This window comes from Canis lupus, chromosome 7 (genome assembly GCF_011100685.1).
Source record: "Canis lupus familiaris isolate Mischka breed German Shepherd chromosome 7, alternate assembly UU_Cfam_GSD_1.0, whole genome shotgun sequence".
Classification (NCBI taxonomy): Eukaryota; Metazoa; Chordata; class Mammalia; order Carnivora; family Canidae; genus Canis; species Canis lupus.
Window position 1 is genome coordinate 55,845,961 of NC_049228.1, and position 13,175 is coordinate 55,859,135.

The 13,175-nt window shown below is 35.3% G+C and overlaps 1 protein-coding gene and 1 pseudogene across 16 annotated transcripts in view; one reads left to right on the top strand and one right to left on the bottom strand.

The window, feature by feature from the left end:
• Positions 1–13,175, top strand: part of NOL4 (nucleolar protein 4) — a 521,655-nt gene that overhangs the window by 386,804 nt on the left and 121,676 nt on the right. The window lies entirely within an intron of this gene.
• LOC100687547 lies at positions 7,461–7,656 on the bottom strand (annotated as a pseudogene).

Below are 13,175 nucleotides of genomic sequence, written 5' to 3' on the forward strand. Positions count from 1 at the left end.
GTCATGAGGGTGGAACCCTCATAAATGGGACTAATACCCTTCTTTAAAAACCCAGAGCATTCCCCTTCTGCTGTGGGAAAAGATTGCTATCTGTGAACCAGGAAGCAGGCCTCATCAGACATCAAATCTGCTGGCACCTTGATCTTGGACTTCCCAATGTCCAGCCCTCCGAAAAATAAATGTTTGTTGTTTAAGTCACTCATCTGTAGTATTTTTGTTATAGCAGCCCAAACAGAGTAGGACTAGCTACATCTGCATTACTTGGATATGTATTAGAAATTCTGATTTTTGGGTTCCACCCCAGACCTACTGTATGAGGTATAGCAATCTGTTTTAACAACCCCCTTTTTTTTTAACTTGAAGCATTACTGATAGAAAATATTAGTTTCAGGTGTACAACACAGTGATTTGAAAATTGTATACATTTTGAAATTCTCACCACAGTAAGTGTAGTTATCATCTGTTACCAAATAACGTTATAACAACATTATGGACTATACTCTTTATGCTATACTTTGTATCCCTCTGAGTTGTTTTAGAACTGAAAGTTTGTCCTTCTTATCCCTTTAACCTATTTTGCCCATCCCTCCACCCACCACCTCTGACAACCACAGGTTCTTTGAATTTGAGTCTGTTTCTGTTTTTTCATTGTTGTTCATTTGTTCTTTTTAGATTCCATATATAAGTGAAATTGTATGGTATTTGTCTTCCTCAGTCTTATTTCACTTAGCATAATACCTTCTAGATACATTCATGTCATAACAAATGGCTAGATTTTATTTTTTATTATGGAGGAGTATATTCCATTTGTGTGTGTGTGTGTGTGTGTGTGTGTGTGTGTACATACTATGTCTTCTTTGTCCTTTCTTCTATTAGTGGATACTCAGGTGGTTGCCTTCATACCTTGGCTATTATAAATAATGTTGCAATAAACATGGGGGTGCATGTATCTTTTTGAATTTAGTGTCCTCTTTTTTTTATATAAATACCCAGAAGTGAAATTACTGAATCATATAATATTTCTATTTTTAATTTTTTTGAGGAGCCTCCATATAGTTTTTCATAGTGTTTACACCAATTTACCTACCCATCAACAGTACATGAGGTTTCCCTTTTCACCACAATTATTATTTCCTGTCTTTTTGATACTGGCCATTCTAACAGGTGTGAGATAATAGCTCATTGTGGTTTTAATTTACATTTCCCTGATGATTAGTGATGTTGAGCATCTTCTTATGTTCCTCTTGGCCATCTATCTGTGTGTCGCCTTTGGGAAAATGTCTACTTATGTCCTCTGCCCAATTTTAATAGAATTGTTTGATGTTGAGTTGTAGGAGTTCTTTATATAATTTGGATATGAATCCCTTATTGGATATATCATTTACAAATATACTCTTCCTTTCATTACGTTGCCTTTTTGTTGTATTGATGGTTCCTTTCAATGTAAAAAAGCTTTTTTGGTTTTATATAGTCTTGTTTATTTTTGCTTTTGCTTCTCTTGCCTGAGGAGACATGCAGAAAAATATTGCTAAGACTGATGTCTAAGAATTTATTGACTATGTTTTCTTTTAGAAGTTTTAAAGTTTCAGGTATTACATGAAAGATCTATACTGAGAAAACTGAGACACTGATGAATTGAAGCTGACATAAATAGAAAAAGACATACCATATTCATGGATTGGAAGAATATTGTTAAAATGCCCATACTACCCAAAGTGATCTAAATGTTAAATGTAATCCCTATAAGATACCAATAATATTTTTCACAGAACTAGAACAAATAATCCCAAAATTGTATGTATCCACTAAAGACCCTGAAATAATGAAAGACATCTTGAAAAAGAAGAACAAAGCTGGAAGTAACACAATCCCAGGTTTAAAACTACTATGAAGCTATAGTAAACAAAACACAAAAATAGACACATAGTTCACCTAAACAGAATAGAAACTCCAGAATACATTCTTTCAAGGTAAATTAATCTATGATAAAGGAGTACAAAACAGATGATAGGGATAAGACAGTCTCTTCAATATATGGTGCTGGGAAACCTGCATAGCTACATTCAAAAGAATGAAACAACCATTTTATTATACTAGATCTTTTATCTCCTTGGTTAAATTTATCCCAAAATATTTAATTTTTGATAACATTGTAAATGGGATTGTTTTCATAAATTATTTTTCTGATATTTCATTATTAGTGCATAAAAATGCAACAGATAACTGTACATCAATTTTTTATCCCACAAATTTACTGAATTCATTTATTAGCTCTATTAGATGTAGCTGTAGTACCCTAGCTAGGACTTCCAGTACTATGTTGAATAAATGGGCTAAGAGCAGACATCTGTGCTTTGTTCCTGATCTTTGAGGAAAAGCGTTCAGTTTTTCACCATTGAGTATGATATTAGCTGTGGGTTTTTCATATATGGCTTTTATTATGTTGATAAATGTTTCTTCCAAATGTACTTTAGTGAGAGATTTTTAGCATGAGCAGATGGTGAATTTTATCACATGCTTTTTCTGCATCTGTTGAGATGATTTCATGATTTTTGTTAATTCATTCATTTTGTTACTATGGTGTATCACGTTGATTGATTTGCAAATATGGAACCATTTTTCATCCCTAGAATAAATCGCACTTGATCATTATGAACAATCCTTTTAATATATTGTAGAAATCAATTTGCTAATATTTTTTGAGTATTTATATATATATGTGTATATATATATATATTAGTATTTTTATATCTATATTCATAGATAAACCTATGCCTATCAGATTTTGGTGTCAGGGTAATCCTAGTTAGAATTTGGAAGCATTACTTCCTCTACTATTTGTTTGGAATAGTTTGAGAAAGGTGAGTATTGCTTATTTATTTTTTATTTTTATTTTTTTGCTCTTTCCATAGGCTTTTTTTTTTTTTGGTTGTAGTTTCAAGTTTTTATTTAAATTCCTGTTAGCGTATAGTATAATATTAGTTTCAGTAATATAATTTTGTGGTTTATCACTCACTCACTATGATACCCAGTGCTCCTCATAATACCCACCACCCATTTAACCCATCCTCCCCCACCCCTCTAGCAACCCTCAGTTTCTTTTAAGGGTCTGTTTTATGGTTTGCCTCTCTTTTTCCTCCACTATGTTCATTTGTTTCATTTATTTTTTAGAATTCCATGTAGGAGTAAAACCATATGATATTTGTCTTTTTCTGATTGAGTTATTTTGCTTAGCATAATACACTAGTCCTATTCACATCCTTGCAAATGGCAGGATTTCATTCCTTTTGATAGCTGAGTAGTTTTCCACATATGTGTATGTGTGTATATATATATATACATACACACACATACACACACACACATATATATACATATACACACACATACACACGCACACACTACTTTATTCATTTATCAATTGATGAATATTTGGCTCTTTCCATAATTTGGCCATTGTTGATAATGCTGCTGCTATAAACATCAATATTTTCAAATCAGTATTTTTGTATCCTGTGGGTAAATACGTAGTTGTACAATTGCTGGGTCATACGGTAGTTCTATTTTTAACTTTTGAGGAACCTCCATACCATTTTTCCAGAGTGGCGGCACCAATTTGCATTCCCACCAACAGTGTAAGAGGGTTCCCCTTTGGCCACATCCTCACCAACATCTGTTGTTTCCTGTGTTAATTTTAGCCATTCAAACAGATGTGAGGTGATATCTAACTGTAGTTTTAATTTGTATGTCCCTGTGATGAGTGATGTGGAACATCTTTTCATCTGTTAGCCATCTGTATGTCTTCTTTGAAAAAATGTCTATTCATATCTTCTGCCCATTTCTTTTTTTAAAATTTTATTTAAATTCAGTTTGCCAACATATTGTATAACACCCAGTGCTCATCTCATCAGGTGCCCTTCTTAATGCCATTACCCAGTTATCCTAATACCCCACTCACCTCCCCTTCTGCAACCCTTTGTTTGTTTCAGAGTTAGGAGTCTCTCATGGTTTGTGTTCCCCTCTAACTTTTCCCCACTCAGTTTCCCCCTTTCCTTTATGGTCCCTTTCACTATTTATATTACACAAATGAATGAGACCATATGATAATTGTCTTTCTCTGATTGACTTATTTCACTCAGCATAAGACCCTCCAGTTCCATCTATGTCAGTGTAAATGGTAGATATTCAGCCTTTCTGATGACTGCGTAATATTCCATTGTGTATATATCCCACATCTTCTTTAGCCCTTCATCTGTAGAAGGGCATTGTGTTCTGCCCATTTCTTAACTGGATTTGGGGTTTTGATTTAGATAAGTTATTTATAGATTTTGGATACTAACCCTTTATTACATATATCTTCTCCCATTTGAAAAGTTTTATTTTAGTTGGGTTGTGTCCTTTACTATGCAGAAACTTTTTATCTTGATGAAGCCCAATAGTTTATTTTTACTTTTGTTTCCCTTGCCTCAGGAGCTGTGTCTAGAAAGAAGTTTCCACAGCTGATGGCAAAGATGATAATGCCTCGTATTCTCTAGGATTTTGATGGTTTTCTATCTCATATTTAGGTCTTTCATCCATTTCAAATTTATTTTTTGTGTATAGTGTAAGAAAGTGGTCCAATTTCATTCTTCTGCATGTAGCTGTCCAATTTTCCCAACACTATTTGTTGAAGAGACTGTCTTCCATTGGATATTCTTTCCTGCTCTGTTGAAGATTAGTTGACCATATAATTGTGGGTCCATTTCTGGGTTTTCTGTTCTGTTCTACTGATCTATGTGTTTATTTTTGTGCCAGCACCATACTGTCTTGATTGCTATAGCTTTGTCATATAACTTGAAGTCTAGGAATTGTGATGCTTTCAGCTTTGCTTTGCTTTTTCAAGATGGCTTTGGATATTCAGGGTCTTTTATGGTTCCATACAATTTTTAGTATTGTTTGTTCTAGCTCTGTGAAAAATGCTAGTGGTATTTTGATATGGAGCATTAAATTTGGGTAGTATAGACATTTTAACAGTATTTGTTCTTCTAGTCCATGAGCATGGAATATTTTTTTCGCTTCTTTGTGTCATCTTCAATTCCTTTCATAAGTGTTCTATAGTTTTCAAGGTACAGATTTTTTACCTCTTTGGTTAAGTTTATTTGTAGGTATCTGTGGGTTTTGGCGCAATTGTAAATGGGATTGGTTCATTGATTTCTCTATCTGCTACTTCATTATTGATGTATAGAAACATTATTGATGTATATACAGATTTCTGTATATTGAGTTTGTATCCTACAACTTTACTGAATTCATGTGTCAATTCTAGCATTTTTTTTGGTGGAGTCTTTCAGGTTTTCTACATAGCATGTCAGTTGTCTGCAAATAGTGAATGTTTGACTTCCTCCTCACTGATTTGGATGTCTTTTATTTCTTTTTATTTTGTGATTGGTGAGGATAGGACTTCCAGTACTATGTTAAATAATGGTGAGAGTGGACATGCTATCTTGTTCCTGTCCATAGAGGAAAAGTTCTCAGTTTTTCCCTATTGAGGATGATATTAACTGTTAGTTTTTTTGTATATGACTTTTATAATAATGAGGTATGTTCTCTCTAACCCTGCTTTAAGGGTTTTTATCAAGAATTGATACTATATTTTGTCAAATGCTTTTTATGTATCTATTGAAAGACTATTATGGTTCTTATTCTTTCTTTTATTAATGTGATTGATTTGTGGATATGGAACCACCCTCACAACCCAGGAATAAATCCCACTTGATCATGGTAAATGATTCTTTTAATGTGCTGTCAGATTTTACTTCCCTAGTATCTTATTGGAAACTTTTATATCCATGTTCATATGGGATATTGTCCCGTAGTTCTCTTACTTTAGTGACATCTTTGTCTGGTTTTGGAATCAGGGTAATTATGGCCTTGTAGAATGAATTTGTAAGCTTTCCTTCCATTTCTAATTTTTGGAATAGTTTGAGAAGAATAGGTACTAACTCTTCTTTAAATGTTTGGTATAATTTCCCTGTGAAACCATATGGCCCTGGACTTTTGTTTGTTGGGAGATTTTTTTTTTTAATTAAGCAGAAGTTTTATTTCCAAAGTCATCAAAGATTATTACAAACAGAAAGTATCCTTTTAAAAGTATCCCAAATTAGGGGCGCCTGGGTGGCTCAGTCATTTGAGCATCCAACTCTTGATTTTGGCTCTAGTTTTGATCTCAGGGTCATGAGATTAAGCCCCAGGTCAGGTTCTGCACTGAGTGTGGATCCTACTTAAGATTCTATCTCTCCTTTTCTCTCTGCTCCTCTCCACTCTGCTCTTATGAGTGTTCAATAACTCTTTCCTAAAATTTTTAAAAAATGCATCTGAGATTAAATTGAAGAGACATCATCAAAGTAAAACACTTGTGACATTAAGAATTAATTTAGGTTGTAGTATTTTTCACATTATTTGGTTTTTAATCATTGCAATGTTCTGAAATCACATTTAAACATTTTTTTTTAAGCCATGAAATAGGAGCGGGGGAAAGGGGGGGGCATGAAATAGTCGTGCCAGGGTGGCTCAGTCAAAGTGTAAGGCTCTTTATTTCAGCTGAAGTCACAATCTCAGGGTTGTGAGATTGAACCCTCCATTGGACTCCATACTCAGTTTAGAATCTGCTTAAGATATTCTCTCTCTCTCTCTCTTCCTCCCTCCCTCCTCCCTCTGGCCCTCCCCCCCCCCTTGTGCATGTGTGCTCTCTCTAGAATACATAACTAAATCTTTTCCTTAAAAAGATATGAAACGATGTGGTTCTTTTTTTTTTTTTAAGTACAACCACAACCATAAAATAGAGGAACTTAAGAAAGACCAAATCTGCTTCATACATATGATGAGGCAATCTAACACACAACACAACATGAATCTTTCCAAACAAGTTTGCTAAGAAATAACTCCCATGTTTATAGTTACAAATAAAACAATATTCTCAGAGAAATCTAGACATCCTTTGATTAATAAAGCCTATTCTTTTTCCAGTTTTATACTTGTTTATCTTTAAAAACTAGATCTGTGAGAAAAGAACAAGTTTTGTTATGGTATAAAAACCTTAGAAACAACAAATTACAAATATTCAATTTTTTAACAAAAATATTTTCCTTCTCAAAATATAAACATCCAGTAAACAAAACAAATATTCCAGGTGTAGAAACAGGTGTATTTGGGGGGAACATTTTATTTGTCTTATATATAAAAACACTTTGCCAAAAGAGTCAGGACATTATTACTTAGTCTACTCCTAAAATGAGTTTCCTTATCTAAGTAGAAACTCATCAATTTGGGTAGAATTTTGGCTTTAGGAGCAGGCTACAGGAAAGGTCTGAAATATCTAGAAATCATTTGGCTGGAGAAAAATGTTCTCTTGAGACCTGGAGACAGTTTTTCATCACTTCATGCTTAAAAGCATTCCTCAGTGAATTTCTTCCCTATAGCCTTTAGAATAAGGCACAGAATCTGGGGTTCTGGAAGCAATTGCTTCCAGCTGAAATACCTGCCAGCAGGGCATCTCTGAAGTCAGTACTCTTGAAACTCTGCAGCTGTCTGCAAGACCTTGATCTTCTCTACACTGGCCTCTAGCTTGAGCTGCTCCACTAGGTGCTGCATGGCCTTTAGGCTGACCCTGGAAGACATGGCAGCAGTGGCACTGGGCTCTAGGGCAGGGGAGCTGGACTGCAGAAGCCACGAGGCTGTTGGGAGAGTTTTGATTACTGCTTCAGTTTATTTGCTGGTTATTGGTCTGTTCAGGTTTTCTATTTCTTCCTGTTTCAGCTTGGTATTTTACATGTTTCTAGGAATTTATCCATTTCTTCCAGATTGTCCAGTGTGTTGGCATATAGGTTTTCATAATATTTTCTTATGATTGTATTTATGTGGTGTTGGTTGTGATTTCTCCTTTCTCATCTGTGATTTTATTTATTTGAGTCTTTTCTTTATGGTAAGTCTGGGTAGGGATTTAACAAATTTTTCCTGGATTTATCAATTTTTTAATAAGATATTTATCTATTTATTTATTTATTTATTTATTTATTTATTTATTTAAGAGAGAGAGAGAGAGAGAGAGAGAGCGCATGAGCAGGGGAAAGGGGCAGAGGGAAAGGGAGAAGCAGGCTACCTGCGGAGCAGAGAGCCTAATGTGGGGCTGGATCCTAGGACCCTGATATGACATGAGCTGGAGGCAGACACCTAACAGACTGAGCCACCCAGGTGCCCCAGGATTTATCAATTTTATTAATTTTTTCAAAGAACCAGCTTCTGGTTTCATCATTCTGGGTTTTTTGTTTGTTTCTATATAGTTTGTTTCTGCTCTAATTTATATTATTTCCCTGCTTATGCTGGCTTTCAACTTCATTTGTTGTTCTTTTTCTAGCTTCTTTAGGTGTAAGGTTAGGTTGTGTATTTGAGATTTTTTCTTCTTGGGGTAGGCCTGTATTGCTATATGCATCTGTTTTTGACCACTTTAGCTCTATCCCAAAGATTTGGGGTCATCGTATTTCCATTTTCATTTGTTTCCATGTATTTTTTAATTTATTCTTTAATTTCTTTGTTGATCCATTCATTTTTTAGTAAGATGTTCTTTAATATCCATGTGTTTGTGGTCTTTCCAAATTTTTTCTTGTATTTCACTTCAAGTTTCACAGCGCTGTGTTCAGAAAATATGTATGGTATGCTCTCAATCTTTTTGAACTTGTTGAGGCCTGACTTGTGACCCAGTATGTGATCTATTCTGGAGAATGTTCCATGTGCACTTGAAAAGAATGTGTATTCTGCTGCTTTAGGATGAAACGTTCTGAATATATCTGATAAGTCCATCTGGTCCAGTGTGTCATTCAAAGACACTATTATTGATTTTCTGCTTAGATGATTGTGCATTGATGTAAGTGGTGTGTTAAAGTTCCCTACTATTATTATATTATTATCAGTGAGTTCCTTTATGTTTGTTACCAATTGCTTTATGTATTCGGGTGCTCCCAAGTTGGGGACATAAACATATACAATTATTTGATCTTTTTGGTAGATAGATCTCTCTGTTGTGCTATATCATAACAGAGATATATGATATAGCATATATAGCATATATGCTATATCATATATGATATAGCACCTTTTCAACTCTTGTTAAAATCTTTGGTTTAGATCTAGTTCACCTGATGTAAGTGTTGCTGCTCCAGCTTTCTTTTGATATCCATTTGCATGGTAAATGTTTCTCCATCCCCTCACTTTCAACCCTAAGGTATCTTCTGTTCTAAAATTAGTCTCTTGGAAGCAGCATATAGATGGATTTTGCTTGTTTTTATCTATTCTGATACCTGATGTTTGCTGATTGAATCATTTAGTCCAATTTTACATTTCAGAGTAGTTATTGATATGTGTTTAGTGCCATTTTATTACTTGTTTTGTCATTGTTTTTGGAGATTTTCTCTGTTCCTTTCTAGTCTTTATTGCTTTTGATCTTTCTTTCCCACTCCAAGAGCCTCCTTAAGAATTTCTTGCGGGGCTAATTTAGTGGTCATGAACTCCTTTAGTTTTTGTTTGAGAAACTCTTTACCTCTCTATTCTGAATGATAGCCTCACTGGATAGAAGTCTTGGCTGCATATTTTCTCTGCTCAGCATCTTATCAATATACCATTGCCACTCTCTTCTTGCCTGTCAAATTTCTGTGGAGAGATATGCTCATCTTATTTTGTTATCTTTTGTAAGTTAGGGACTTCTTTTGTCTTGTTGCTTTTAGGTTTTTTTCTTTATATTTTGCAAATTTAACTATATTATGTCTTGGTGTGGCCTGCTTTTGTTGATTTGATGGGAGTTCTCTGTGCCTCCTGGATTTAGATGTCTGTTTCCTTCTCTAAAATAGAGAAGTTTACAGCTATAATTTTCTCAAATAACCATTTTGCCCCCTTTTCTCCCTCTTCTTCTTTTGGGACTCCTATTTTATGAATGTTATGCTTTATGGAATCACTGAGTTCTGTAAGTTTACATTCGTGATCCAATTCATGATTTTCTTTCCCTCTCTTCATTATTTTCCATAATTTTATCTTCTATATCGTTTATTCATTCATCTGCTTCTTTCATCCCCATGGTCATTATATCCAGTCAGTTTTAAATCTCAGTTATTGCACTTTTCATTTCAGCCTGGTTAGTTATTAGCTCTTTTATCTCTGTGGTAAGGGACTCCCTGGTGTTTTCTATGCTTTTGTCAAACCCAGCTAGTTTCCTTATGATTGATGCTTTAAGTTCTGGGTCAGGCATATTACTTATGTATGTCTCAATTAGATCGCTGGCTGTGACCTTTTCTTTTGTCTCTTGGGATACGTTCCTTCATCTTGGCATTTTGTCTAGGTCTCTGTCTTCTTCTCTATGTGAGAAAAGCCTTTTAGGTTTGCTGATCCTGTGAGTAATGGTTTTATGAAGAAGAGGTCATATGTTGTCCAGGGTCTGCTGCTTCAGGAAGGGTCTCTGGTGCTGTGTTCTGGTTACTCTATTCCTTAGGTCTGCAGTTTCCTTTTCCTACAGTGGGGAGTGTTTGGACCTTCACCAGAATGTGGTGAAGTTTTAACTAAGTGTGCTCTGGTCTGCTTATTAAAAGAGATTTGAATCTGTTTGAACTAGATCTGAAGCTTTGCAGCACTATGTGGTGGTACCTGTGGGGGTTTGTGCTCATCCCTGGGGAGAGGCCTGCTGCTCTGGTTCTAAGGCATGCTTGCCTGAGAAAAGCAGCACCTGCAGAGTTTAGGGGCATGAGGCTTGGTCTAAGTAGTTTAGGCTGCCACTTTTGGCACTTTGCTACTTACTAAAGTTAGTTTATGCTTAGGAGCAAGGGCGGGAAATGGCACCAGCTAGCTCCTTCATCCCCAGAGAGGGAAGTTCATGTTTGCCACTTTCGAGGAAGCCCTCTCAGAAGAGCAGACAACTTTCCCTTGGGTGTCCCAGATGTCCTTCCTCCACACTGTCTGGGTCTAGCTTGCTTGCCTGCCTGGAGCAGTGTAGTGCACTTTTGGTCTCTATCCCAGCCAGGCCTGCTGAGTTTTAAGACTCCAGACTTTAGGGATCTGGTGTGGTGAGACCTGCACTGGTCTTCTGGGAGACAGTCTTGTTACATTGGGACTGATGCAAGTTTGGCCCAGAAGCGCCCTCACACAAGAGTGGGCTCCAGGAAGGAGGACTGCTGGCTCTTATGTGTCTTAGGTGATCCATGCTATCTGCCAGCTGGCTTATCTGCCTGCCTTCTTCACAGAACTGCAGTGCTCTCAGGGCTCCACATCAGCCATACCACAGACCTCTAAAACTCTAGTCTTTGAGCCCTGCCTGGTTGCAGAACCTCACAAAAGTCAGCCACTTCCATTTCCCCAGCATTTTCCTTGTATAATTTCCTATGCACTCTTCTCTTTCTATCTCTACCACCAGAGCTCTCTCCCCTCTATAGTACCCATGATCCGTTTCTCTCCCAAACCATGTCTCTGCACTCCTACCACAATGTGTCCTCTTCTCTCCCTCTAGTTGTGCACTTTGTTCTGTCAGTCCTCGGATTGATTTCTCGGTTATTACTAATGATTTGATAGGAATCTAGCTGTTTTTGAGGGATGAGGCAAGTTTGGGGTCCTCCTACCACACCATCTTATGTCCTTCCACCTGAAGAAGGTTGTTAACTCTTCTTTAAATGCTTGATAGGATTCACCTGTAAAGCCATCTCAGCCTGGACTCTTGTTTGTTGGGAATTTCCTGTTAGTAGTAACAAAAATGAATCATTAATCAGTCTGTTTAGATTTTCTATTTCTTCTGATTCAGTCTAAGAAGATTGAATGTTTTTAGGAAAGTATCTATTTCTTTTACATTGCCTAATTTGTTGACATATAATTTTTTGAAGTAGTCCTGTGTAATCCTTTGTATTACTGTGTTGTTGGTTGTAACTTTCATTTGTGATTTTGAGTCTTTTCTTTTTCTTAAGTCTAGTTAAAGTTTGTACATTTTATTTTTTCAAAGAACCATTGATCATTTCTATAGTTTTGGTCTCTATTTCATTTAATTCTGCTTTGATTTCTCTTATTTTTTTCCCTTCCCCTAACTTTGGGTTTTGTTCTTCCTTTTCTTTTAGGTGTAAGGTTAAATTGTTTATTTGAGTTTTTTTTTTTTTTTCTTGAGGTGGGCCTGTATTGCCATAAACTTAGAACTACTTTTGCTGCATCACAAAGATTTTGTTGTGTTTCCATTTGCTATATATTTATTTTATTTATTTATTTATTTTTTTACTCTTTGATTTCTCCATTGACTTATTGGTTGTTTAGTACCATGTTGTTTAGTTTCCATGTATTTTTGTTTTTTCCATCTTTTTTTGTGATTTCTAGTTTCATGCCATTTGGGTATAAAAGATGTCTAATTTTTATTTCAGTCCTTTAATATTTATTAAGACTTGTTTTGAAGCCTAGCATGATCTATCCTGGATAATGTTTCACATTTACTTGAAAAGAATGTATGTTCTGTTCATTTTGGATAGAATGTTCTGTAATCTATTAAGTCCATCTGGTCTAATGTGTCATTCAAAATAACTATTTCCTTATTGGTTTTCTGTCTGGGTGATCTACCCATTGATATAAGTGGGGTGTTAGAGTCCCTACTATTATTGTATTACTGTGAATTTCTCACTTTATATCTCTAACATTTGCTTTATATATTTAGGTCCTCCTACTTGCATGCAAAGATACTTAAAATTGTTATGTTCTCCTTTTGGATTGATCCCGTTGTGACTATGTAATGCCTTTTTTTTTTTTTTTTGGCCTTTTATTGCAGTCTTTGTTTTATTTTATTTTATTTTATTTATTTATTTTTTTTGCAGTCTTTGTTTTAAAGTCTATTTTGCCTGATAGAAGTGTTGCTACCCTACCTCTTTTTTTTTTCCATTCAATCCTCTTATGTTTTTGATTGAAGCATTTAGTCCATTTACACTTAAAGTAGTTGTTGATAGGTATATACTTATTGTCATTTTCTTAGTTGTTTTCTGGTTGTTTTTGTAATTCTTCTCTGTTCCTTTCTTCTCTTGCTTTCTTTCCTTGTGATTTGATGACTCTTTTTAGTCTCATGCATGGATTCCTTTCTCTTTATTTTTTTGTTTCTATTATAGGTTTTGGGTTTGTTGTTACCATTAGGTTCATATGTA